The sequence below is a fragment of the Pseudophryne corroboree genome, chromosome 10, assembly GCF_028390025.1.
Source record: "Pseudophryne corroboree isolate aPseCor3 chromosome 10, aPseCor3.hap2, whole genome shotgun sequence".
Taxonomy (NCBI): Eukaryota; Metazoa; Chordata; class Amphibia; order Anura; family Myobatrachidae; genus Pseudophryne; species Pseudophryne corroboree.
In genome coordinates, this window is record NC_086453.1 from 25,423,294 (window position 1) to 25,447,170 (window position 23,877).

A 23,877-nucleotide genomic window follows, 5' to 3' on the forward strand; every position below is an offset into this window, starting at 1 on the left:
AACTGCAAAACCTTCTGACTAAAATCTTGCTCATCTTGCCAGAAGTCGTTGAGAGTACATCTATCTCTAAAGAGACTCTTGTTCACAGTATGGTGACAAGAGAATCCTGTGGTTTAATTGAAGAGAAAAGGTTTAAAAGTTTTCTGCGGCCCAGGCTCTCAGAAGAGGAGCGTCTGCGTCGCAGAAACTTAAACTTATGCCTATATTGTGGGGGTTTAGGCCACTATCTGCAGACCTGTGAGTTGCGCAAGCCAAAGTGTGGTGACGAGTCTTGCCCTCTGGCCAAGTTGAGTCAGGATACAAGACCTACTCCTGTCTCTACTGTGGCAGAGGTACTTGTCACACAACCCACACTAAAAAGCTCTCTGTCCTATAATTGGGGTCCTTGGGCAAGGGAGCCCCATTATAGATTCAGGAATCAAAAGAGAATGTTTCTCTCCTCTCTTGAGGTTCCTGTGGAAGCGGAGTTGCAAGCCCCTGGAGTGGTGCCCGATGCCCAGGTTCCTGGAGTGGTGCCCGATGCCCAGGTTCCTCGAGTGGTGCCCGTAGCCCAGGGTCCTGGAGTGGTGCCCGTAGCTCAGGATCTTGGTGCGGTACCTGATGCCCAGAGTGCTGGTGCGGTACCTGATGCCCAGAGTGCTGGTGCGGTACCTGATGCCCAGAGTGCTGGTGCGGTACCCGATGCCCAGAGTGCTGGTGCGGTACCCGATGCCCAAGCTTATAGAGGGACATCAAATATTGTAGTTCAGGTGTCCATACCAGAAGGGGTCTCAGAAGCTGTTACCCCAGGTAGGGACTTGAAGAGCGCAACCCTAGAAAGGGTCTCTAAAACCATAGTTCTTGAAGGGAACTCGAGAAGCAAAACCCCAGAAGGGATCTTTGAAGTAATATCCCCAAGTGGGCTCTCGAGAGACGCAGCCCCAAAGAGGGGTCTAGAAGTCGCTTCCCCAGGAAAGAACTTAAGAAGCATAGCATTAGTGGAGGATCTGAACGTTATTGCTTCAGCAAAAGTCCCGGAAGTCATAGTCCCGGGAGAACTTTCGATAATTATCGACTCGGAGAGGGAGGCCGATGGCCCGATCCCAGTCAGGGAGGCCAACGGCCCGGTCCCAGTGAAAGAATCCGAGGTGCTGACCCCAGCGGGGTTCCCGGAGGCCACTGCCCCAGCGGGGTTCCCGGAGGCCACTGCCCCAGCGGGGTTCCCGGAGGCCACTGCCCCAGCGGGGTTCCCGAAAGTCACTGCCCCGGGTGGGGTTCAGAAAGTCACTGCCCCGGGTGGGGTTCAGAAAGTCACTGCCCCGGGTGGGGTTCAGAAAGTCACTGCCCCGGGTGGGGTTCAGAGAGTCTCAGCCTCGAGTAAGGTCAATAGTGACCAGGTCCTAGCAAAGCACTCCAGTCAGTCAGATGAGAAGGAAACAGATCCTGACTCTGATATCTCAACATCCATAACCTTTGATGGGGACTTAGCCCAATTTCTGGCGCTTCTCAAACACTATTACACTATTATGTTGTCTAGACCATTTCTGGGCATCACTTCAGAAAACCTTGGGCTCTATCTGATTTATTCTTTTAGAGGAGAGCCTTTTGAGTGGGCGACCAGCCTAATGAAAGCTGAAGATCCCATTCTTCAGGATCCCCTAGCATTCAGTGATGCAATTATTAAAAGATATGGTTCCAAAGAAATTGGTTCAGGTTCCTCTAGGTCACCCGTCTTATATGCTGAGAGTCCACCAAATACTGTAAACTCAGCACAAGAGTCTCAGCCCGTTGTTTTGACTGCAGGATGTGCTTTTCTGACTTCTTCTTCTAATAATAGTACTTTACCAGAAAGTTCAGCTCCCAAGGGTAAGAGACCTGTCTCTGATTTGAACGCAGCCTTGCTGGGTGGTACCATCAGTTCAGACAATGTGTGGGGAATTACCTTGGTCAGACCTAAAGAGCTTTGTAAAAAGAAGAAGAAGAAAAATTAAATAATTTTTGACTCTTGCCTTGATAAAAAAAAAAAAGAAAGATTTTTTTTTTCCTTGTCTTGTGTCCAGTGGCCACCATCAAGGGGAGGGCACTGTTACAAGTTGTTGCTACAGCTTGTTTTTTGTTTTCTTGTCTGTTAGACCAGTGTGTCAGGTTTTTTTTTGTATCCCTTGTTCTGGATAGTCTGAATTTTGGGGTCTTTTGACCCCTCCTCAAGGGGGGGGGGGGGGGTAATGTTATGAGCCACGGCTGTGGCTCATTCCTGTTTTGCAGTTTTGTTCTGTATTTTATGTTATACTTCTGTTTATGTTCCCCGTGGGTGTCATGGGGTGCTCGGAGCTCACCCTTAAGGAGGGGATACTGTTATGAACCACAGGTAGTGGTTCATTCCTATTTTATGTTTATAAAGTTGTCTTGCATGCCAGGATTTCCTGTTGCTCTGTTTTAGAATACTCTTGTCTGCTGCCGCTGGTGAGTTTGTGTAATTGCATCTTGTCAGTTTGGAATCATGCAACAGGGCAGCTGCATGGGATTATTAATTAGGCCTCTCTGTTATATGCTGGCTGACTGCAATTCACAGATGCTGGTGATATTTCTTGGTTTTCAGTCTGCTTGAAGTCTGACCTGGTTCCTGCCAGTCCCTGAGCTCCTGTATAGCAGTGTCTGACTAGCTGCTTCCTGTGTTGATTCCTGTGTCAGTCCCTGTGTCGATTCCTGTGTCTGTTCCCGTGTCCTGCTGTGAGGCGTTCCTGCCCTGAGGTCCAGTGGCTTTGCCTATCCCTGGTCAAGTTCCTGGTTTCCTGGTGTCCACCGGTCTGTCGTTTGGGATTCTGCCTGTCCTCCAGTTCTGAGAGTGTGTGTCGGCATCATTGAGGGTTCCTGTCCGTTTGCCAGTATTCGTACCGGTTCCGTGAGTAGCGGCTCTCCCGCGTCCGTTGGCCTAGGCCGCTGTATTTCATTATTGTTTCTGTCCCTGGTGTTTTGCAGAGGGTTCTGCTTATGCTGTCACCGCCGGTACACAAAGGTATTGTGTCGGCGTGTGATCAGCATTTCCTTTGTTGTTATTTTCCTTTGGCGGTTTCTCCGCACATACTTTAGGTTTTTAGTTAGCTTGTAGCCCCTGGCCTGTTTGCTTAGTTAGAGGGCCTCTTGTTATCATCCTGTCTCGGATTTCCCTTTGTCTCTCACTAAGACCGGCGGGTATCGGAGTTGGGCAGACATAATCCGCCCTTCAAACGCGGCTGCCAAGGGCTCAAGAAACCATAGTCTCGCAAGGGATTTCTGACAGCACGGGTGAGACAACAGAGTTAGGGCGCCAGGGGCTATTCCCTTTCCATTCCCCTTTCCCAGCGTTACGTCCTGGTGCTCTGGACTCACTTCATGAACATCTCCCTTGTTCTGAGCACCAGGAACCTAACATTATCACCAGCCATACCACAAAAAAGAAATAAAACTTTTTTTTTCTTTTTTGGCCCAGTCCAGTGTCTAGTCTAGAATCCAGTCCTGTCTAGAATTCAGTGTGCAGAATCCAATCCGGTGTTTAGAATCCAGTCTTGTCTAGAATTCAGTGTGCAGAATCCAATCCGGTGTTTAGAATCCAGTCCTGTCTAGAATTCAGTGTGCAGAATCCAGAACGGTGTTTAGAATCCAGTCCGCTGTTTAGAATCCAGTCCGCTGTTTAGAATCCAGTCCGCTGTTTAGAATCCAGTCCGATGTTTAGAATCCAGTCCGGTGTTTAAAAAAAAAAAAAAAAAAAAGTCTTGTTTTGTTTAGCAAAATTTAGCCTTGTCTTGTCTTGTCTAGTTTTAAATCCTCCTATGTCTACTATGCAAGCCCTGCAGGCATCTCTCGCAGCCCTGAACTCTGTTTTCAGTGCTTTGAGACCAGAGCGACTAGAAGTTTTGCAGCAATCCCTAAAGCAACTGCAAAACCTTCTGACTAAAATCTTGCTCATCTTGCCAGAAGTCGTTGAGAGTACATCTATCTCTAAAGAGACTCTTGTTCACAGTATGGTGACAAGAGAATCCTGTGGTTTAATTGAAGAGAAAAGGTTTAAAAGTTTTCTGCGGCCCAGGCTCTCAGAAGAGGAGCGTCTGCGTCGCAGAAACTTAAACTTATGCCTATATTGTGGGGGTTTAGGCCACTATCTGCAGACCTGTGAGTTGCGCAAGCCAAAGTGTGGTGACGAGTCTTGCCCTCTGGCCAAGTTGAGTCAGGATACAAGACCTACTCCTGTCTCTACTGTGGCAGAGGTACTTGTCACACAACCCACACTAAAAAGCTCTCTGTCCTATAATTGGGGTCCTTGGGCAAGGGAGCCCCATTATAGATTCAGGAATCAAAAGAGAATGTTTCTCTCCTCTCTTGAGGTTCCTGTGGAAGCGGAGTTGCAAGCCCCTGGAGTGGTGCCCGATGCCCAGGTTCCTGGAGTGGTGCCCGATGCCCAGGTTCCTCGAGTGGTGCCCGTAGCCCAGGGTCCTGGAGTGGTGCCCGTAGCTCAGGATCTTGGTGCGGTACCTGATGCCCAGAGTGCTGGTGTGGTACCTGATGCCCAGAGTGCTGGTGCGGTACCTGATGCCCAGAGTGCTGGTGCGGTACCCGATGCCCAGAGTGCTGGTGCGGTACCCGATGCCCAAGCTTATAGAGGGACATCAAATATTGTAGTTCAGGTGTCCATACCAGAAGGGGTCTCAGAAGCTGTTACCCCAGGTAGGGACTTGAAGAGCGCAACCCTAGAAAGGGTCTCTAAAACCATAGTTCTTGAAGGGAACTCGAGAAGCAAAACCCCAGAAGGGATCTTTGAAGTAATATCCCCAAGTGGGGTCTCGAGAGACGCAGCCCCAAAGAAGGGTCTAGAAGTCGCTTCCCCAGGAAAGAACTTAAGAAGCATAGCATTAGTGGAGGATCTGAACGTTATTGCTTCAGCAAAAGTCCCGGAAGTCATAGTCCCGGGAGAACTTTCGATAATTATCGACTCGGAGAGGGAGGCCGATGGCCCGATCCCAGTCAGGGAGGCCAACGGCCCGGTCCCAGTGAAAGAATCAGAGGTGCTGACCCCAGCGGGGTTCCCGGAGGCCACTGCCCCAGCGGGGTTCCCGGAGGCCACTGCCCCAGCGGGGTTCCCGGAGGCCACTGCCCCAGCGGGGGTTCCCGGAGGCCACTGCCCCAGCGAGGTTCCCGAAAGTCACTGCCCCGGGTGGGGTTCAGAAAGTCACTGCCCCGGGTGGGGTTCAGAAAGTCACTGCCCCGGGTGGGGTTCAGAAAGTCACTGCCCCGGGTGGGGTTCAGAAAGTCACTGCCCTGGGTGGGGTTCAGAGAGTCTCAGCCTCGAGTAAGGTCAATAGTGACCAGGTCCTAGCAAAGCACTCCAGTCAGTCAGATGAGAAGGAAACAGATCCTGACTCTGATATCTCAACATCCATAACCTTTGATGGGGACTTAGCCCAATTTCTGGCGCTTTTCAAACACTATTACACTATTATGTTGTCTAGACCATTTCTGGGCATCACTTCAGAAAACCTTGGGCTCTATCTGATTTATTCTTTTAGAGGAGAGCCTTTTGAGTGGGCGACCAGCCTAATGAAAGCTGAAGATCCCATTTTTCAGGATCCCCTAGCATTCAGTGATGCAATTATTAAAAGATATGGTTCCAAAGAAATTGGTTCAGGTTCCTCTAGGTCACCCGTCTTATATGCTGAGAGTCCACCAAATACTGTAAACTCAGCACAAGAGTCTCAGCCCGTTGTTTTGACTGCAGGATGTGCTTTTCTGACTTCTTCTTCTAATAATAGTACTTTACCAGAAAGTTCAGCTCCCAAGGGTAAGAGACCTGTCTCTGATTTGAACGCAGCCTTGCTGGGTGGTACCATCAGTTCAGACAATGTGTGGGGAATTACCTTGGTCAGACCTAAAGAGCTTTGTAAAAAGAAGAAGAAGAAAAAGAAATAATTTTTGACTCTTGCCTTGATAAAAAAAAAAGAAAGATTTTTTTTTCCCTTGTCTTGTGTCCAGTGGCCACCATCAAGGGGAGGGCACTGTTACAAGTTGTTGCTACAGCTTGTTTTTTGTTTTCTTGTCTGTTAGACCAGTGTGTCAGGTTTTTTTTTGTATCCCTTGTTCTGGATAGTCTGAATTTTGGGGTCTTTTGACCCCTCCTCAAGGGGGGGGTAATGTTATGAGCCACGGCTGTGGCTCATTCCTGTTTTGCAGTTTTGTTCTGTATTTTATGTTATACTTCTGTTTATGTTCCCCGTGGGTGTCATGGGGTGCTCGGAGCTCACCCTTAAGGAGGGGATACTGTTATGAACCACAGGTAGTGGTTCATTCCTATTTTATGTTTATAAAGTTGTCTTGCATGCCAGGATTTCCTGTTGCTCTGTTTTAGAATACTCTTGTCTGCTGCCGCTGGTGAGTCTGTGTAATTGCATCTTGTCAGTTTGGAATCATGCAACAGGGCAGCTGCATGGGATTATTAATTAGGCCTCTCTGTTATATGCTGGCTGACTGCAATTCACAGATGCTGGTGATATTTCTTGGTTTTCAGTCTGCTTGAAGTCTGACCTGGTTCCTGCCAGTCCCTGAGCTCCTGTATAGCAGTGTCTGACTAGCTGCTTCCTGTGTTGATTCCTGTGTCAGTCCCTGTGTCGATTCCTGTGTCTGTTCCCGTGTCCTGCTGTGAGGCGTTCCTGCCCTGAGGTCCAGTGGCTTTGCCTATCCCTGGTCAAGTTCCTGGTTTCCTGGTGTCCACCGGTCTGTCGTTTGGGATTCTGCCTGTCCTCCAGTTCTGAGAGTGTGTGTCGGCATCATTGAGGGTTCCTGTCCGTTTGCCAGTATTCGTACCGGTTCCGTGAGTAGCGGCTCTCCCGCGTCCGTTGGCCTAGGCCGCTGTATTTCATTATTGTTTCTGTCCCTGGTGTTTTGCATAGGGTTCTGCTTATGCTGTCACCGCCGGTACACAAAGGTATTGTGTCGGCGTGTGATCAGCATTTCCTTTGTTGTTATTTTCCTTTGGCGGTTTCTCCGCACATACTTTAGGTTTTTAGTTAGCTTGTAGCCCCTGGCCTGTTTGCTTAGTTAGAGGGCCTCTTGTTATCATCCTGTCTCGGATTTCCCTTTGTCTCTCACTAAGACCGGGGGGCATCGGAGTTGGGCAGACATAATCCACCCTTCAAACGCGGCTGCCAAGGGCTCAAGAAACCATAGTCTCGCAAGGGATTTCTGACAGCACGGGTGAGACAACAGAGTTAGGGCGCCAGGGGCTATTCCCTTTCCATTCCCCTTTCCCAGCGTTACGTCCTGGTGCTCTGGACTCACTTCATGAACATCTCCCTTGTTCTGAGCACTAGGAACCTAACACCACAGGAACATGCGATCTTCCTCTAACCAACACCGGAATGTTACCCTTAAAATACCCTACAGCTAGATACCAGACACCACCTTTTAACCTTAGTCTGTCCCCTCCTATCATGCAAAGGTGAATCCCTTTGTTCTGGAATCATTTAAACTGTTGATACTTGCTGGTGTGGTGCAGGGAGGCTATGTGTACAATGTGCACTATTTGGATTAAATATGTAATGTTTTGATAGCCCTCCATGCGTTCACAAACTCCGCCGTAAATACCCATACCACGCGCAGGACCGCGGGAGCGACCATACGCAATTTGCGGATATGTGCACGCACGGCATAACAAGTGCACGCGCAGCGGGCATGTGTGTGTGGTTAGTACGTAATGTGTGTACTGGAATATTTTTTGACTTTGACAATACTAAAATAAATCCAGACCCTGTCAAGAATACTTCTAAAAAGGATTACTTGGTCTTCTGTCTTGTTCTACAAAGGAAGATGCTGCTTCTCTTTTTATGGTGATTGATTTTTATAATTTTTCATATGAAAAGCACTGAAAGGTGTTATATAATTGAATGTGATATAGAGATGTGCACTTGAAATTTTTCGGGTTTTGTGTTTTGGTTTTTGGTTCGGTTCCGCGGCCGTGTTTTGGGTTCGACCGCGTTTTGGCAAAACCTCACCGAATTTTTTTTGTCGGATTCGGGTGTGTTTTGGATTCGGGTGTTTTTTTCAAAAAACACTAAAAAACAGCTTAAATCATAGAATTTGGGGGTCATTTTGATCCCAAAGTATTATTAACCTCAAAAACCATAATTTCCACTCATTTTCAGTCTATTCTGAACACCTCACACCTCACAATATTATTTTTAGTCCTAAAATTTACACCGAGGTCGCTGGATGACTAAGCTAAGCGACCCTAGTGGCCGACACAAACACCTGGCCCATCTAGGAGTGGCACTGCAGTGTCACGCAGGAAGGCCCTTCCAAAAAACACTCCCCAAACAGCACATGACGCAAAGAAAAAAAGAGGCGCAATGAGGTAGCTGTGTGAGTAAGCTAAGCGACCCTAGTGGCCGACACAAACACCTGGCCCATCTAGGAGTGGCACTGCAGTGTCACGCAGGATGGCCCTTCCAAAAAACACTCCCCAAACAGCACATGACGCAAAGAAAAAAAGAGGCGCAATGAGGTAGCTGTGTGAGTAAGATAAGCGACCCTAGTGGCCGACACAAACACCTGGCCCATCTAGGAGTGGCACTGCAGTGTCACGCAGGATGGCCCTTCCAAAAAACACTCCCCAAACAGCACATGATGCAAAGAAAAAAAGAGACGCAATGAGGTAGCTGTGTGAGTAAGATAAGCGACCCTAGTGGCCGACACAAACACCGGGCCCATCTAGGAGTGGCACTGCAGTGTCACGCAGGATGGCCCTTCCAAAAAACACTCCCCAAACAGCACATGACGCAAAGAAAAAAAGAGGCGCAATGAGGTAGCTGTGTGAGTAAGATAAGCGACCCTAGTGGCCGACACAAACACCTGGCCCATCTAGGAGTGGCACTGCAGTGTCACGCAGGATGGCCCTTCCAAAAAACACTCCCCAAACAGCACATGACGCAAAGAAAAAAAGAGGCGCAATGAGGTAGCTGTGTGAGTAAGATAAGCGACCCTAGTGGCCGACACAAACACCTGGCCCATCTAGGAGTGGCACTGCAGTGTCACGCAGGATGGCCCTTCCAAAAAACACTCCCCAAACAGCACATGATGCAAAGAAAAAAAGAGACGCAATGAGGTAGCTGTGTGAGTAAGATAAGCGACCCTAGTGGCCGACACAAACACCTGGCCCATCTAGGAGTGGCACTGCAGTGTCACGCAGGATGGCCCTTCCAAAAAACACTCCCCAAACAGCACATGACGCAAAGAAAAAAAGAGGCGCAATGAGGTAGCTGTGTGAGTAAGATAAGCGACCCTAGTGGCCGACACAAACACCTGGCCCATCTAGGAGTGGTACTGCAGTGTCACGCAGGATGGCCCTTCAAAAAAATACTCCCCAAACAGCACATGACGCAAAGAAAAATGAAAGTAAAAAGAGGTGCAAGATGGAATTGTCCTTGGGCCCTCCCACCCACCCTTATGTTGTATAAACAGGACATGCACACTTTAACCAACCCATCATTTCAGTGACAGGGTCTGCCACACGACTGTGACTGAAATGACGGGTTGGTTTGAACCACCACCAAAAAAGAAGCAATTAATCTCTTCTTGCACAAACTGGCTCTACAGAGGCAAGATGTCCACCTCATCATCATCCTCCGATATATCACTGTGTACATCCCCCTCCTCACAGATTATCAATTCGTCCCCACTGGAATCCACCATCTCAGCTCCCTGTGTACTTTGTGGAGGCAATTGCTGCTGGTCAATGTCTCCACGGAGGAATTGATTATAATTCATTTTAATGAACATCATCTTCTCCACATTTTCTGGAAGTAACCTCGTACGCCGATTGCTGACAAGGTGAGCGGCGGCACTAAACAATCTTTCGGAGTACACACTTGTGGGAGGGCAACTTAGGTAGAATAAAGCCAGTTTGTGCAAGGGCCTCCAAATTGCCTCTTTTTCCTGCCAGTATAAGTACGGACTGTCTGACGTGCCTACTTGGATGCGGTCACTCATATAATCCTCCACCATTCTTCAATGGGGAGAGAGTCATATGCAGTGACAGTAGACGACATGTCCGTAATCGTTGTCAGGTCCTTCAGACCGGACCAGATGTCAGCATCAGCAGTCGCTCCAGACTGCCCTGCATCACCGCCAGCGGGTGGGCTCGGAATTCTGAGCCTTTTCCTCGCACCCCCAGTTGCGGGAGAATGTGAAGGAGGAGATGTTGACAGGTCGCGTTCCGCTTGACTTGACAATTTTCTCACCAGCAGGTCTTTGAACCCCAGCAGACTTGTGTGTGCCGGAAAGAGAGATCCAAGGTAGGTTTTAAATCTAGGATCGAGCACGGTGGCCAAAATGTAGTGCTCTGATTTCAACAGATTGACCACCCGTGAATCCTTGTTAAGCGAATTAAGGTCTCCATCCACAAGTCCCACATGCCTAGCGGAATCGCTCTGTGTTAGCTCCTCCTTCAATGTCTCCAGCTTCTTCTGCAAAAGCCTGATGAGGGGAATGACCTGACTCAGGCTGGCAGTGTCTGAACTGACTTCACGTGTGGCAAGTTCAAAAGGTTGCAGAACCTTGCACAACGTTGAAATCATTCTCCACTGCGCTTGAGACAGGTGCATTCCACCTCCTATATCGTGCTCAATTGTATAGGCTTGAATGGCCTTTTGCTGCTCCTCCAACCTCTGAAGCATATATAGGGTTGAATTCCACCTCGTTACCACTTCTTGCTTCAGATGATGGCAGGGCAGGTTCAGGCGTTTTTGGTGGTGCTCCAGTCTTCTGTACGTGGTGCCTGTACGCCGAAAGTGTCCCGCAATTCTTCTGGCCACCGACAGCATCTCTTGCACGCCCCTCTCGTTTTTTAAATAATTCTGCACCACCAAATTCAAGGTATGTGCAAAACATGGGACGTGCTGGAATTTGCCCATATTTAATGCACACACAAGGGCCCTCATTCCGAGTTGATCGGTCGCAAGGCGAATTTAGCAGAGTTACACACGCTAAGCCGCCGCCTACTGGGAGTGTATCTTAGCATCTTAAAATTGCGACCGATGTATTCGCAATATTGCGATCACAAACTACTTAGCAGTTTTAGAGTAGCTCCACACTTACTCTGCCTGTGCGATCAGTTCAGTGCTTGTCGTTCCTGGTTTGACGTCACAAACACACCCAGCGTTCGCCCAACCACTCCCCCGTTTCTCCGGCCACTCCTGCGTTTTTTCCGGAAACGGTAGCGTTTTCAGCCACACGCCCATAAAACGCCGTGTTTCCGCCCAGTAACACCCATTTCCTGTCAATCACATTACGATCGCCGGAGCGATGAAAAAGCCGTGAGTAAAAATACTATCTTCATTGTTAAATTACTTGGCGCAGTCGCAGTGCGAATATTGCGCATGCGTACTAAGCGGATTTTCATTGCGATGCGATGAAAAATACAGAGCGAACGACTCGGAATGAGGGCCAATATTGCTGGCGTTGTCCGATGCCACAAATCCACAGGAGAGTCCAATTGGGGTAAGCCATTCCGCGATGATCTTCCTCAGTTGCCGTAAGAGGTTTCAGCTGTGTGCGTATTCTGGAAACCGGTGATACAAAGCGTAGCCTGCCTAGGAAAGAGTTGGCGTTTGCGAGATGCTGCTACTGGTGCCGCCGCTGCTGTTCTTGCGGCGGGAGTCCATACATCTACCCAGTGGGCTGTCACAGTCATATAGTCCTGACCCTGCCCTGCTCCACTTGTCCACATGTCCGTGGTTAAGTGGACATTGGGTACAACTGCATTTTTTAGGACACTGGTGAGTCTTTTTCTGACGTCCGTGTACATTCTCGGTATCGCCTGCCTAGAGAAGTGGAACCTAGATGGTATTTGGTAACGGGGGCACACTACCTCAAGAAATTGTCTAGTTCCCTGTGAACTAACGGCGGATACCGGACGCACGTCTAACACCAACATAGTTGTCAAGGCCTCAGTTATCCGCTTTGCAACAGGATGACTGCTGTGATATTTCATCTTCCTCGCAAAGGACTGTTGGACAGTCAATTGCTTGGTGGAAGTAGTAAAAGTGGGCTTACGACTTCCCCTCTGGGATGACCATCGACTCCCAGCAGCAACAACAGCAGCGCCAGCAGCAGTAGGCGTTACACGCAAGGATGCATCGGAGGAATCCCAGGCAGGAGAGGACTCGTCAGAATTGCCAGTGACATGGCCTGCAGGACTATTGGCATTCCTGGGGAAGGAGGAAATTGACACTGAGGGAGTTGGTGGGGTGGTTTGCGTGAGCTTGGTTACAAGAGGAAGGGATTTACTGGTCAGTGGACTGCTTCCGCTGTCGCCCAAAGTTTTTGAACTTGTCACTGACTTATTATGAATGCGCTGCAGGTGACGTATAAGGGAGGATGTTCCGAGGTGGTTAACGTCCTTACCCCTACTTATTACAGCTTGACAAAGGCAACACACGGCTTGACAAATGTTGTCCGCATTTCTGTTGAAATACTTCCACACCGAAGAACTGATTTTTTTGGTATTTTCACCAGGCATGTCAATGGCCATATTCCTCCCACGGACAACAGGTGTCTCCCCGGGTGCCTGACTTAAACAAACCACCTCACCATCAGAATCCTCCTTGTCAATTTCCTCCCCAGTGCCAGCAACACCCATATCCTCCTCATCCTGGTGTACTTCAACACTGACATCTTCAATCTGACTATCAGGAACTGGACTGCGGGTGCTCCTTCCAGCACTTGCAGGGGGCGTGCAAATGGTGGAAGGCGCATGCTCTTCACGTCCAGTGTTGGGAAGGTCAGGCATCGCAACCGACACAATTGGACTCTCCTTGTGGATTTGGGATTTCGAAGAACGCACAGTTCTTTGCTGTGCTTTTGCCAGCTTGAGTCTTTTCATTTTTCTAGCGAGAGGCTGAGTGCTTCCATCCTCATGTGAAGCTGAACCACTAGCCATGAACATAGGCCAGGGCCTCAGCCGTTCCTTGCCACTCCGTGTGGTAAATGGCATATTGGCAAGTTTACGCTTCTCCTCCGACAATTTTATTTTAGATTTTTGAGTCCTTTTTTTACTGATATTTGGTGTTTTTGATTTTACATGCTCTGTACTATGACATTGGGCATCGGCCTTGGCAGACGACGTTGCTGGCATTTCATCGTCTCGGCCATGACTAGTGGCAGCAGCTTCAGCACGAGGTGGAAGTCGATCTTGATCTTTCCCTATTTTTGGAACCTCAACATTTTTGTTCTCCATATTTTAATAGGCACAACTAAAAGGCACCTCAGGTAAACAATGGAGATGGATGGATACTAGTATACTTATGGATGACGAGCGACTGCCGACACAGAGGTAGCTACAGCCGTGGACTACCGTACTGTGTCTGCTGCTAATATAGACTGGATGATAATGAGATTAAATTAAAATATATATATATCACACTAGTACTGCAGCCGGACAGGTATATATTATGTAATGACGGACCTGCTGGACACTGTCTGTCAGCACTGCAGACTCCTAAAGTAAGCTACTAGTATCAAGAAGATAGAAAAAAAAAAACCACGGGTAGGTGGTATACAATTATGGATGGACGAGCGACTGCCGACACAGAGGTAGCTACAGCCGTGGACTACCGTACTGTGTCTGCTGCTAATATAGACTGGATGATAATGAGATAAAATTAAAATATATATATATATCACACTAGTACTGCAGCCGGACAGGTATATATTATGTAATGACGGACCTGCTGGACACTGTCTGTAGAATGCGTTTATAAAAACACCACACGACGAGTGTTTAACTTTTTCAGGCAGACAATCACAATATACTGGTGGTCAGCAGACAATCACAATACTGGTGGTCAGTGGTCACTGGTCAGTCACACTGGCAGTGGCACTCTGGCAGCAAAAGTATGCACTGTACTTAAAATATGTACTCCTGCTATAACTGCTCCCCAGTCTCCCCCACAATTAAGCTGTGTGAGCAGTGAGCACTCAGCACAGTCAGATAATGATATACAGTATTACATATGATGCAGCACACTGGGCTGAGCACAGATATGGTATGTGACTGTGTCACACTGTGTATCGTTTTTTTTCAGGCAGAGAACGGATTAATTAAACTGGTGGTCACTGGTCACACTATTAGCAGCAAGTAGTACTCCTCCTAATAATATGCTCCCCAAAATTTGTGTCTCTCTCTAGTACTCTAGTCTAAACGGAGAGGACGCCAGCCACGTCCTCTCCCTATCAATCTCAATGCACGTGTGAAAATGGCGGCGACGCGCGGCTCCTTATATAGAATCCGAGTCTCGTGATAGAATACGAGCCTCGCGAGAATCCGACAGTGGGATGATGACGTTCGGGCACGCTGGGTTAACCGAGCAAGGCGGGAAGATCCGAGTCGCTCGGCCCCGTATAAAAAAACCTGAAGTTCGGGCGGGTTCGGATTCCGAGGAACCGAACCCGCTCATCTCTAATGTGATATTCGGCAAGCACTCTCATCTGTGTACAATTATCTTTTTGTCTACATTTGTTTCTATCAAGTGTTTTGGGGATACACACTTTTTTGTACATACTGTAGCTGCATGCTTAATGTTATTGTGCAATTTGGCTAAAAAAAAAATTCACATACATTTTAATATCCAACATAAGTGTGGGTGGGAAGGCACAAGAACAATTTCACGATTTCATCTTGCAACGCTTTTTGCTTTTAATCATGGGCTGTTTGGGGGCATTGGTGTTTGTTTTGCAGAGATAAACATTTTTATTGGATTCATTATTGCTCTAAAATCTTTACTAATTTGCAATACATTTTTAACCAGAAATAATGTGGTGCCTCACAAATGTTAATTTTAATCAATCAATCAATCAATCAATCAATCAATCAATCATTCGGATAGTCTTTTATGACTTTTTCTCTTCTCAGTTGCTGCAAAACAGGCTACAGCTCTGGATTTAGGCCTCACATGTGTTAATTTTAATCAATCAATCAATCAATCAATCAATCAATCGGTCATTCTTGTATTCTTTTATGGCCTTTTCCCATCTGCTACATAATAGATGTCAGTATAGTCCACATAGCATTTTTTTTTTTAAATGATTTATTCGATCAAGCTATCATTTTTTTCCCTGCCTTCAAATACATTCTCCACCTCCATTTCCCTGTATTGCCTTCTGGCCTCTGAACTAGATCTTAATTAATGAAAACATTCTTGGTTACATTGTACATCTCTAGTTATTTGTCAACGGATTATTAAATTAATCCCAGTTATAAAGTACAGAAACAAGACAGGAAGGATTTTTTGCTTTATTATAATGGAAAGATAATACGCAGCATATGACAGTAGGTATGTACATCTATATCATTTATGTCCTATATCTACCAACAATGCTTCGGTTTTACACAGAGTCCCACTTTGTTGCGGACATGGTCCTCTTTACACCGACATTTATTAGGGAGATTGCAATTCCGAACGCATACGATGGACGCGTATCGATTCTCGCAGGTAAGTTCGGTTTGACAAGGACATGGCTCATGTTTCTCTTCTGGTAAATGACAGTGCCCTGAATTAAAAGAAGAAAAATGAGAATCTCATAAATTCGCAATGGACTGTTTTACTCAGATTGCGACGACTGTGAACTAGCTGTGAAACAAACAGATTGCAAAGTAATGAAAAACATTGGGAGCCGGCAGGGGTGCTAAGTGGGGAAGGGGCAGGGCCGGTGCAAGGTTTCTCGGCACTCTAGGCAAAATGTTAGCCTACCCCCCCCCCCCCCCCCCTACAGTAAGTAATGCTGCCAGCTACAATATTGATTTGTTTTAAACGTTATGTAGATTTTATGTCTTTTTTTTCTTGTGTCAGGAGTGATCATGTTCTTGAGGCTTTGTAAATAATGTGTTTGTGATCATCCTGAAGCAGCAAAATAACAGAAACAAACACTTATGACATATATTACATTAAATGCACCCAGTCCCAAATACATATATGGTCAATGCTCGAAGTGGGAATATGGAAGTGTGAACCGAACACCCCTCATCATCCTAGGTAACCCATACTCCCCACATGCTCTCCTTTGTGTCTGATCGGCTGTGTCTCCCACCTTTACTGACCCCCTGCAAATCTAACTGCCTGCTACCCTTTAAGCTCCTTCTTCCCTCTCATCCGCTGCACTTCTCACTGCTTTACCCCCATCCCCTGCACTTCTCACTGCTTGCCCCCCCTATCCCCTGCACTTCTCACTGCTTGCCCCCCCTATCCCCTGCACTTCTTACTGCTTGCCCCCCTATCCCCTGCACTTCTCACTGCTTGCCCCCCCATCCCCTGCACTTCTCACTGCTTGCCCCCCCATCCCCTGCACTTCTCACTGCTTGCCCCCCCATCCCCTGCACTTCTCACTGCTTGCCCCCCATCCCCTGCACTTCTCACTGCTTGCCCTCCCATCTTCTGCACTTCTCACTGCTTGCCCCCCACCCCCTGCACTTCTCACTGCTTGCCCCCCCATCCTCTGCACTTCTCACTGCTTGCCCCCCATCCCCTGCACTTCTCACTGCTTGCCCCCCACCCCCTGCACTTCTCACTGCTTGCCCCCCCATCCCCTGCACTTCTCACTGCTTGCCCCCCCATCCCCTGCACTTCTCACTGCTTGCCCCCCATCCCCTGCACTTCTCACTGCTTCCCCCCCCCATCCCCTGCACTTCTCACTGCTTGCCCCCCCATCCCCTGCACTTCTCACTGCTTGCCCCCCCATCCCCTGCACTTCTCACTGCTTGACCCCCCATCCTCTGCACTTCTCACTGCTTACCCCCCCATCCCCTGCACTTCTCACTGCTTGCCCCCCCATCCTCTGCACTTCTCACTGCTTGCCCCCCCCATCCCCTGCACTTCTCACTGCTTGCTTCCCCCCCCCCCATCCCCTGCACTTCTCACAGCTTGCCCCCCAACCCCTGCACTTCTCACTGCTTGTCTCCCCCCCATCCCCTGCACTTCTCACTGCTTGCCCCCCCACCCCCTGCACTTCTCACTGCTTGCACCTCCATCCCCTGCACTTCTCACTGCTTGCCCCCCATCCCCTGCACTTCTCACTGCTTGTCTCCCCCCCATCCCCTGCACTTCTCACTGCTTGCCCCCCCACCCCCTGCACTTCTCACTGCTTGCCCCCCCTATCCCCTGCACTTCTCACTGCTTACCCCCCCTATCCCCTGCACTTCTCACTGCTTGCCCCCCCATCCCCTGCACTTCTCACTGCTTGCCCCCCCATCCCCTGCACTTCTCACTGCTTGCCCCCATCCCCTGCACTTCTCACTGCTTTCCCCCCCCCATCCCCTGCACTTCTCACTGCTTGCCCCCCCATCCCCTGCACTTCTCACTGCTTGCCCCCCCATCCCCTGCACTTCTCACTGCTTGACCCCCCATCCTCTGCACTTCTCACTGCTTACCCCCCCATCCCCTGCACTTCTCACTGCTTGCCCCCCCATCCTCTGCACTTCTCACTGCTTGCCCCCCCCCATCCCCTGCACTTCTCACTGCTTGCTTCCCCCCCCCCATCCCCTGCACTTCTCACAGCTTGCCCCCCATCCCCTGCACTTCTCACTGCTTGTCTCCCCCCCATCCCCTGCACTTCTCACTGCTTGCCCCCCACCCCCTGCACTTCTCACTGCTTGCACCTCCATCCCCTGCACTTCTCACTGCTTGCCCCCCATCCCCTGCACTTCTCACTGCTTGTCTCCCCCCCATCCCCTGCACTTCTCACTGCTTGCCCCCCCACCCCCTGCACTTCTCACTGCTTGCCCCCCCTATCCCCTGCACTTCTCACTGCTTACCCCCCCTATCCCCTGCACTTCTCACTGCTTGCCCCCCCCTATCCCCTGCACTTTTCACTGCTTGCTTCCCCCCATCCCCTGCACTTCTCACTGCTTGCCCCCCCCCCCCCCCAGTAGGCAATGGGGCGGGCAGCCGGCGCAACACAGTATGATCCATTCAAGCGCAGGGAATGTCAGCGCTGGTGGCTGACAGCCTAACAGGCATTCTTGGCAGACGAGAACGATACACTACCGGTGATGAGGTGAGTGACGGCTAGACAATCATCGCAGCCGCCCCTAGGCTTAGCTAGCAACATTTTTTTGAGTGGGAATATGGATTCAATGGGAGCATGCCTCCCTCCAGGGGTCGGCGCCCTTAGGCAGCTGCCTAATGGTGACGCCGGCCCTGGGAAGTGGGGGTGGGATGTGGGCGGATACTAAGTAATTACCCAGCCCTGGAACTGTTGTGGGGGCCCAGGCCAGCTGCTGAAGGGAACAAATGAGCATTTTGCAGAGCGCGATGCCACTTCCCAATGCTGTACATAGTATTTTATGTTTTCCTGGAACGGATGTGGCCATGCCTTCCGGCAGGCCCGCCATCAGGGGGGTGCTGCGGGCACAGCTGTCCCAGGCCCGGCCTCTCTAACAGGGAGGGGAGGGCCCTGGCCGCTCATGCCACTGCCCGCCCACCTGCCACCATCCATCCTCTGTCTGCCGTCCATCCTCCTGCCGCCACCACTGCCGCCCGTTGTTTGCCCGACTCCTGCAGGCTATTGAAAAATGTCCCTCTCAAGATGGCCGCTGCCTCAGAGGAGACAGTTATTAAAGATACTAGAGGAGGCTCTAGAAGCTTTAATAACTGTCGCCTTCGAGGCGGCAGCCATTTTGGAAGGGACATTTTCAATAGTTTTACTTGAAGCAGGCTGCCGAACAGTCTGCTGCTGCTCCAGTGGCTCCAGTAGCTGCAGGGGGGAGGACAAGCAGAACCCCAGTGAGCAGGTACTGGGGCAATACTTTGTGAGGCATTACTGTGTGGGGCATCATATGGTGGTGTGGACAAAACTATTGGGACATAGAAATTTCTTTTCTTTTAAAATAAATTATGCTGGCCCGTGTGCTGGCCCTCATGTGCGCTCAGAAGTGCAGAGGCATCTGAAACATATGAACACTTATGATTGGCCCCCTCTTACTACCAGATCCCACAGCAACCATATAAGGTACAATGCCAGTGGTAATGGTTACACTCCTTGAGGATCATTCCGAGTTGATTGTTTGCTAGCTACTTTTTGCAGCCGTGCAAAAGCATAGTCGCTGCCCACAGGGGAGTGTATTTTTGCTCTGCGTGTGTGCGAACGCCTGTGCAGCCAAGCGGGACGAAAAAGTATTTTGCAGTTTCTGTATAGCTCTGGACTTACTCAGTCCTTGCGATCACTTCAGTCTTTTTGTTCCCGGAATTGACGTCAGACACCCGCCCTGCAAATGCCTGGACACGCCTGCGTATTTCCAAACACTCCCAGAAAATGGTCAGTTGACACCCATAAACGCCTTCTTCCTGTCAATCTCCTTCCGATCGGCTGTGCGAATGGATTCTTTGTTAAATCCATCGCTCAGCAAGATCCGCTTTGTACCCGTACGACGTGCCTGCGCACTGCGGTGCATATGCATGCGCAGTAGTGACCTGTTCTCTGTGCTGGGAAAAACGTCAGCGTGCGATCAACTCGGAATGACCTCCCTTGTTCACAGCCACCATCACATCAGAAAAAGCATCTTTTCAACCAGCTATGAGCTGCCGATATCTGGGTGGTATGTACAAAGCATCCCATCCGCGATACAATACAACCCGCCACATAGGGTACATAGTGGCATTAACAACGCCTAGAAATGTGATTAAAATTTCCAAGGGCGGCCGCCCCGATAGGAGCCGTCCTTTGTGAACACTGGACTTCTGGGTTTAGGACATGAAAAGCCTTCTGTGCACGTGCAGTGGCAGTGTGACGCAGCGGGCGCGAGCGGGGGGGGGTGGGGGCTGCTGGGAGGGATCTGTTTGGATCCATTTCAGGGGAAATGCAAACAAAACCCCATAGACCTCTATTGGGTAGCATCACACAAAGATGGAGTTACCCACGCCGACCCCAAACTCCGGGAATGAATCTCATCAAAAGTGAGTGGTGCCACATCACATCACCATGACCCCCGCTAGACAATGGCGTGATTATAGTAACATAGAATATGACAGCAGATGAGAATCACTTGGCCCATCTAGACTGTTGGGAACCAGTTAATATACCAGTATATTTTTGGATGTTGGGAGGAAGCCAGAGTACCTGGAGGAAACCTATACATGCGCGGGGAGAATATACAAACTCCACACAGTTAGGGCCGTGCTGGGTATCAAACCCATGACCTCAGAGGCAGTAATGCTAACCATTACACCATCCGTACTGCCCCAAATGCCTCTACACAATGCTTCCCTTGTGTACATCTGTGTGTCCAAATGTGCACGGACTGAGACACCCACTGTCAGCATGGCAGCCAAATATATATATATATATACACATACATACATACATACGCACACAGCAAAATATAATATGGAAGATTGTGAGTGTCATTCCTACATTTGATATAATAAATATATATATGTATATATATATATATTATAAAAAAGAACAGTATATTATACAGACCTGGTAAGAGCATGTTGACTAAGCCGCCTTCCACCAGAGCCAAACACAGAACTGGAGGTAGAAAATAAATAAATAGAAAGTTAACATTCTATGGATAAAACAACACAACGTTCAGTAATTCATATTTGCAGTTCATCAAATAATTCTTCTTCTTCTTCTGCTTGAAAAATTTGTTTTTACACGTTGATGGTGAAAATGCTACAGCCAGCCAGTTATTCCATCACTACAGCACAGTGCAATGTATTACTGAGCAGTCATCACAGAACTCACCTATCCCCACAAGCAGCAGAACGCTCTTCATTTTCTCTTCTTGTCACTGAAAGAAGATTTGACTGTGAGCATTGATTGTCAATCAGTAAAGAGTGATCCATTCATCACCACTAAATGTAAAGGGGGGTACACATGTAGTAATGTGTCCTTAAACTCTAAGCAATCTGACTATATTGCTCAGAAATTATGCACGGATCTCTCCGTGTGTATGCCCCATAGCGATAGCGATGCCCGGCGCTACGCTGACTCTGGATTGGCCTGCATGCAGGCACAATCTAGTTAGGTTGCTCACTTCACCGCTGTTGGAAGTGAGCGTTAAGTTACAGTGTATTCCTGGAAATCACTGTAACGTAACATTTCATATGCAGATACAGCCACAGTCTTACACAGAATATAGGCATGCCGCATATCATTTTAATCAGCAGAAGTTGATTGTGCATCCTAGTCACATAGCAATGCAAATAAAATGCATTTTTGGCAAAAAAGAGGCGCCCGACATTAGCATAGCTGGCAGCTAATTCACGCCAGAAATCACTGTATCCGTGCAGGACACATCTATATCCAAGCAGAGGCAGAGGTCACAGTGTTAGTGGCTGTGTGCAGGTGGGTTGGTTGTGCAATAGTGTTCGGCATGTGTGTAAGGGGCATTATGTTTGGATTGTGTATAAATGCATTAATAATGTGGGGCATATGTGTAAGGGACATTATGTGTGTCATAATGTGTATAAGGGCATTAATAATGTGCAAAATATATGTAAGGGGCATTATGTGTATAAGGGCATTAATAAAGGTTGGCATAATGTGTAAGGGGAATTACTGTGTGGTATTATGTGTGTAAATGCATTACTAATGTGTGGCATTATGGTGGTCATTCCGAGTTGTTCGCTCGTTGCCGATTTTCGCTATGCTGCGATCTGCTGCTAAATGTGCATGCGCATGGTACGCAGAGCGCGTTCGCTTTATTATTTTACAAAAAACTTAGCAGTTTTGCTGTTTTTCGTGCGGAACTTTTCAGTCGCACTGCTGATCGGTGAGTGATTGACAGGAAAGAGGCGTTTCTGGGTGGTAACTGAGCGTTTTCCGGGAGTGTGCTAAAAAACGCAGGCGTGTCAGGGAAAAACGCGGGAGTGTCTGGAGAAATGGAGGAGTGGCTGGCCGAACGCAGGGCGTGTTTGTGACGTCAAACCAGGAACTAAACGGACTGAGCTGATCGCAGTCTAGGAGTAGGTCTGGAGCTACTCAGAAACTGCAAGAAAATATTTAGTAGCAGTTCTGCTAATCTTTCGTTCGCTATCCTGCTAAGCTAAGATACACTCACAGAGGGCGGCGACCTAGCGTGTGCAATGCTGCTAAAAGTAGCTAGCGAGCGAACAACTCGAAATGAGGTCCAATGTGTATAAGGTGCTCTACTGTGTGGCGTAATGTATAGAAAGGGCACTGCTGTGTGGTCTAATGTGAATAAAGAGCAATAGGGTGTGGTGTAATGTGAATAAGGAGCAATTCAGTGTGATGTAATGTGAATAAGGGACACTACTGTGAGGAGTAACATATACAAGGTAAAGTGGTAGTATTGTGTGATGTAACATGAATAAGAGACACTCACATGGTATAATGTGAATAAAGTTGCACTACTGTGTGGCGTTATTTGATATGGGGGTACTATTATGTGGCCATGCCCCTTCCCGGAAAGAACATGCCCCTTTCCGGGCTGTGTGCTGAATGTGCGCACTGTTCCTGTTTAAAATATAGGGTGTAGGAGCACCAAAATGAGGATGGCTATGGGTGAGGGGTGATGGTGTTGGGAAAGGAGTGCAGGGTCAGAGGCTGAACTACAGGCGGTGCTAGGGGGCACCAGCCAAAATCCTGCCTAGGGCATCATATTGGTTAGGGCCGGCTCTGAGACTAATAAATGACTACTGAGCCTGTTCAACTGTCCAACGTTTTGGTGTTGAAACCTTAAAGTGTGTATGTGTGTGTGTGTGTGTGTGTGTGTGTGTGTGTGTGTGCCCATACATGACCTCAGGTCAGGCCAGTCCCAGCAGCGTTACGTTGGGCCACTGCTGAATGAGGGCATAACTATCAGTATCAGGGCTCAAGGACATCTGCTTTTCAGAGCAACTTTCCCAGCTCTGGAGTAATAGTGAATAGCTCCGATAATATGGTATACAACACTGTGTATTGCAATGACATTGAATACCAAAGTATCGATTAGCATTAAGGGCATATTAATGAAAATACTGCATAGAGATAAAATTATAATCTGCGAGACAATGACAGAAAGTGGAGAGAGGAAGAGGAAGAGAAGCAAAGGGTGAGAGAGAAAGAGAGACCCCAACAAAGAATGACAGATAAAGACAAGGAGAGGGTGCTATAGAGAGAGAGACAGCAAGGGGAGAGGGAGAGACACGAAGCACAGGTGGAAGTGAGGTGGATGTACCTTTGAGTCTTGCGTATCTCTGTCTGTCGGTGCTTGTAGTTCTCCTTCGCTCAGTTTGCAGGCTCTATATATATACTGTATATAACCAACTGGAGATTTTTTTTTCTATTTCATAACACGTTGATAATTGTGGGTGTTGGTTCTGTAGTTGCCCAGGACATATTTATCCTGAAATGCATAGAGCTTCACAATTAGAAATTTCACAACCTTGACAAACTTGACAGACAATTAAACACGTGATACATCTCATTTTATGTATGATATATCCTTCAAATTGTAACATCCCAATTGTCTTATACAGGACACTTAATTGGTACAAAATCAACTTTTGGATATCCAACCTTCAGCCGTTACTGCGTATCCAGTTTCTCTGAATTTTCCTGGACATCAACGTACAGAGAGTCTTCCTACCACAAGACAAGGCTCTGATTATACAATGACTGGTCCAGGCAGTTCTCAAGCCACGACTGGTATCAGTTTATTTATGCATTTGCTTGTTGGGGAAACTGGTGGCGGCTTTCAAAGCTCTGGAATTCGGATGATTTCATTCACGCCCTTTCCAGCTGGACCTCTTACACCAATGGTTGGGGTCTCACATGCACCTTCAGCAATTGGTCCGTTTAACTCCCAAGACAGGAGTGTCGCTTCTTTGGTGTCTCCAACTGCACAATCCCACAGCAGGCGGGCGGTTCGGTATA

At 48.4% G+C, this 23,877-nt stretch overlaps 1 long non-coding RNA gene across 1 annotated transcript; it reads right to left on the bottom strand.

Annotated features, from left to right (window-relative positions):
• Nucleotides 1–15,296: 15,296 nt before the first annotated feature.
• LOC134966906 (uncharacterized) lies at nt 15,297–23,342 on the bottom strand. The gene is made up of 4 exons (XR_010188731.1): nt 23,180–23,342; nt 20,743–20,788; nt 20,473–20,523; nt 15,297–15,549 (listed from the first exon to the last, which is right to left on the bottom strand). It is a non-coding gene; the product is annotated as an uncharacterized LOC134966906 (long non-coding RNA).
• Between the last annotated feature and the right edge of the window lie 535 nt (nt 23,343–23,877).